This window comes from Solanum dulcamara, chromosome 7 (genome assembly GCF_947179165.1).
Source record: "Solanum dulcamara chromosome 7, daSolDulc1.2, whole genome shotgun sequence".
NCBI classification, from domain to species: domain Eukaryota; kingdom Viridiplantae; phylum Streptophyta; class Magnoliopsida; order Solanales; family Solanaceae; genus Solanum; species Solanum dulcamara.
The window spans coordinates 69,669,883-69,674,424 of NC_077243.1; the positions used below are offsets into that span (position 1 = coordinate 69,669,883).

At 32.1% G+C, this 4,542-nt stretch overlaps 1 long non-coding RNA gene across 1 annotated transcript; it reads left to right on the plus strand.

Moving 5' to 3' along the window:
- The first annotated feature begins 2,121 nt into the window (after positions 1–2,121).
- LOC129896917 (uncharacterized) lies at positions 2,122–3,894 on the plus strand. The gene is made up of 2 exons (XR_008768077.1): positions 2,122–3,322; positions 3,642–3,894. It is a non-coding gene; the product is annotated as an uncharacterized LOC129896917 (long non-coding RNA).
- Positions 3,895–4,542: the final 648 nt, after the last annotated feature.

Below are 4,542 nucleotides of genomic sequence, written 5' to 3' on the forward strand. Positions count from 1 at the left end.
TCACATTGATCCTATTTAGGTACGTATTATAAGAAAATTCAATTAGTTAGGATCTTTTTAACGACGGAATAGCTAGGGTTTATCAATAAATTTCGTAGCTAATTTCATGTTTTATAGTAGCATGCTGACTGTTTTATTCTATCACACGAGATTCAAGTCAGCATCGGCAAAGATTTCTTGATACCTTGCGGCCAAGCCAACTCGAAAGTAAGCTACATCTTGCCTATCTCACCCTTTCCTTTAGCTGGGACGTGAGCCTTCACGTTTTGGATTGTCTTCTACTCAATAGCGCACCATTCATTTTTTGGTTCTCATTGAGTTTACCTTGTTCACAGGTCGATCCCGTGACAATAAGAAATAACGATCTTATGCTATACTCTGGTAATGTCTTTCCTACCAAGACATGCAAACTTCCATCGTGTTTCAGATCTCATTTCCTGAATCAAAAAAGAAAGTCTACAATCAAAAAATAATTAAGAGCAATTTTTCAATAAAAAAATATATTAATTGTGTATAATATATATAAATTCTTATATATTATAAAAAATTAAACCCGTGACCTCTTGGTCAATGAGAGACTATACACTGAAAGTTTAATTTATTTATATTGGACGAGCAATTACATTATTTCACCGTCCTGAAAAGCAAGATTTTGTTAACATTTGATTCTTTTTCTTATTTCATATCGGACTCGTAATATGAATTTATAGGATATCAAGAGCATGCGCCTTAATTTAACTTTTTTAAATTTGTTATTAGCAATTTGATTATTAATTATTAGTTAAGGCAAAGTGAATATAATCTGATGTTTTGGAAAGTGTATTGAGAAATGACTATAATTTAAGGTTGTATGTCGATTAGTTCAATTCAATTTTAAGGTTATTGGTTTGACTTATCGGTTATCAGTTTGTAGACATATTAATTAAACCGTTAAAACGGTGAAGATATCAATTAATCTGTTATTGGTTAATCTGTTATTATGAATTAATTGTTAAGACTACACATGAATATTTTTCTTCATTGAAATCGGGTATTCCAAAAATTATCAAGAAGAACCAAATTTGGTTAAATTGAACATGACCTATCAGTTTAAAATAAATATTAACACGGTGCACATGATATTAGAAAAATTAATTGTAATTAGAAAGTAACAACTATAATTCTTATACAAAATGATCCAACTGATTTTGTATCATTTGTATAACCTGAGTAGTAAAACATAATGAACCTACAAGATTTATCCTCATCTATTATAGGGTTATCAGTTAACTCATTAAAGAAAAATCTTAAACCATTACAAAATTGATAACCCTATAAAAATAAATTCAAAATTGTTATTAAATTGTTAAATCAATAATTTATTTTTGATAAAATAATAATTTTTTATTTGAGTTGTCGGGTTCGACTCGATTTTAATTTGAACAATCTTACTATAGTTAATAATAGTGATAAATTAAGAACTAAGTGATAAGTCATCTTTGGTTCAAACTAGATAACTAAAAGTGAACATTTATTTTTAGTATAGTGGGCAAATAAAAATGAACGAAGAAAATAATTAATAAAATATTAAATTAATTATATTTACATGATGATATTATAAAAATATCATTCTATTTATTGATCCTTAAATGGTGTGCCAAATCATTAACACTAAACAAATAAAAATAATTTTAAAAGTAAATCGTCAGAGATATATTAAATCAAATAAAAATTTATATTATATTGTTGACAATGGTGATTCTCATCTAAAGAAGAATGAAGGAAGAAATAAAATTTGTTCCGACAAGACTCCGGACCTTTCTAGGATCATTTCAAATGAACAAATGAATCAGGTCAAAGGACTTGGGCCTAAAACCAAATTAGACTCAACGTTCAGATCGGCTGATACAGCCTCAAAAAACCCACATGCTCATAGCCTAATATAATTTATATGTTTTCAATCATTTATATATAGCATAGTATTCTCTCTTTAGATTCTTCTAGAAAGTGTATAGGTGTACAAAGTTAGTTATATACAAGATAGATTTGTTAGCAATTATTTTATTTACAGTTTGATCCTTTGTATTAGAATAAATAGAACGTTGTTACATTAACGAAAAATACTCAGAAATTTTCCTATTTTTATCTTTACTATCTTTCTAATTTCTTTATGGTATTAGAGCACCATTGAAGATCCTCCTTCTTTGAATTTTTTTTCTTCAATTGCTATTACTACTGACTCCACCTCTCCTCTTGCTGGATCCAAAGTCTTGGATCAAAGTAGTCATTTCTTCCTTCATCTATCTGATTCACCAGGAATGTCTTTGATGAACTCCACCTTTGAAGAAAAAGTTATGGAGGATGAAGAAGATCCATCCTTATCACTCTCTCAACTAAGAACAAGCTGGGTTTCACTGATAGAAGTTGCAAAGATCCTGCTCCCAATAGTCCAGACCTTCAATCATGGAATAGGTGTAGTGATATGGTAACTAATTGGTTATTAAAGTCACTCTCTAGGGACATTGCTAAAAGTGTCCTCTACTTCAAAATAGATGAGGAACTCTGAAACGATCTTGAGGACAGATTAGGTCAGTCTAATGGGGCCAAATTATTTCACCTACAAAAAGAGATGAGTGATTTTTCTCAGGAGTCACACAACATTGCATCTTATTATACCAAAATCAAGGGGTTTGGGGATGAGCTAGACACATTGAACACAAAAACCACTTGTTCTTGTAATTGTGACTGTGGTGGAAAGGTGAAAATGGTTAAGTCACACCAAGATGAGAGGCTCATTCAATTTCTTATGGAACTAAGTTAGGCCTATGCTGCCGTGAGAAGCAACATCTTAATGATGCCTCCCTTTCCCTCTGTATTCTTGCCTGCTCTCTTCTCATCCAACATGAGAAACAAAAAGAGATATCTGTTTATTCTAATCCTGCATGAAATCACTCATCCTACTTAGTTGCTGATAACAATGGACCTCCTCAATAACCTCAAAATGGACAGAGGATTCACACACCTGAATACAGATCCAAGAAGGTTAACACATCCTTGACGTGTTCCCATTGTAGGAAAGTGGAACATACTATTGACAGATGCTATATGATCATTGGTTTTCCCACAGATTTTAAGTTCACTAAAATCGAAAGGACCGCGAGAAGCAATGTTGTTCTTCCTTCTGAATTGCATTGTTACCGTAACTCTCTTCCTAATCTTGCAGGCAATTTTGGAAAACAGTTAACTCATGAACAATTTTCTCATTTGGTCCAACTTTTGAATTAGGCTAAGGTTACTCAACCAGAGGATTCCCTTGCCGATCCAAGTGCAAAAGTTGCTTGTGGTACTATTACTTCAGTTTCTTATTTATTCTCTTTTAATTCTAATCCCTGAATTTTAGACTCAGGTGCAACTCAACACATGTGTTTTGATTCAAACATGTTTTTTACTCTCCAACCTCTTTCCAAGTCATTAGTGTTACTCTACCAAATTCTTTTAGGATAGGGGTTACTCATTCAGGGATTGTTGCTTTATTTCTTGATCTTATTATTCAAGATGTTCTTTATATCCCATTACTCAAGTTAAATCTATTATCAGTACACAAGATGTGCAATCAATTAAGTTGTCTAATTATCTTTTTATCTATCAAATGTGTCTTGTAGGCCCCTTTAGTGAGGAGGCCTCTGGTTCTTGGTGAAGCAAATAGTGGACTCTATCAGTTATTTCCTTCAAGCCTCTTGTCTAAGAGTTTTTTCAACAAAGCTGAAGTTTCTTTTTCTAGTCATAGTTTTTCTTCTTGTAATTCCTTCTCTAGTTCAGTTCCAAGAAATAAGAAGTTTGATTTTCACCTATGGAATGTAAGGCTAGGGCATTTGCCCATTTCATCAATGAACAAGTTATTTTCTTTTCCGATTATGTATGTGATGTTTGCCCTCTTTCTAGACAAACTAAATTACCTTTTCCTCTTAGTCAAATAAAAACTTAATCAATTTTTGAGTTAATTCATATTGACACATGGGGAACTTATAAGAATTCAACTTAAAATGGATACAAGTATTTTCTCACCATAATAGATGATTTTAGCAGAACTACATAGACCTATCTTTTGAGTACCAAAGCTAATCCATTTTCTATGTTGAAATAGTCCCTCTTAATAGTTTAGAGGCAATTTAACAGGTCAAGTCCATCAGGTCTGATAACACCTTAAAATTGGGGAAGGGAACCATTGCATATAAATTTCTTCTTTCTCAGGGCATTTTGCATCAAATATCTTGCATCTCTACTCCACAACATAATGGAATAGTGGAGAAAAAATATAGACACTTTTTGGAGACTTCTAGGGCATTGTTGTTTCAGTCTAATCTCCCTATTCCTATTGGGGTGAATGTGTCCTCACTTCTACCTTCTTAATTAGCAAATTCTCCTCAAGAGTTTTAAATGGTAAAACTCCTCATGAAGTTCTGTTTAGTTTTCCTCCTAAATACCACGTTCTTAAAATTTTTGGTTGCCCATGCTATGATTCTACTTTAACACAAAATAGATCAAAGTTTTCACCTAGAGCTA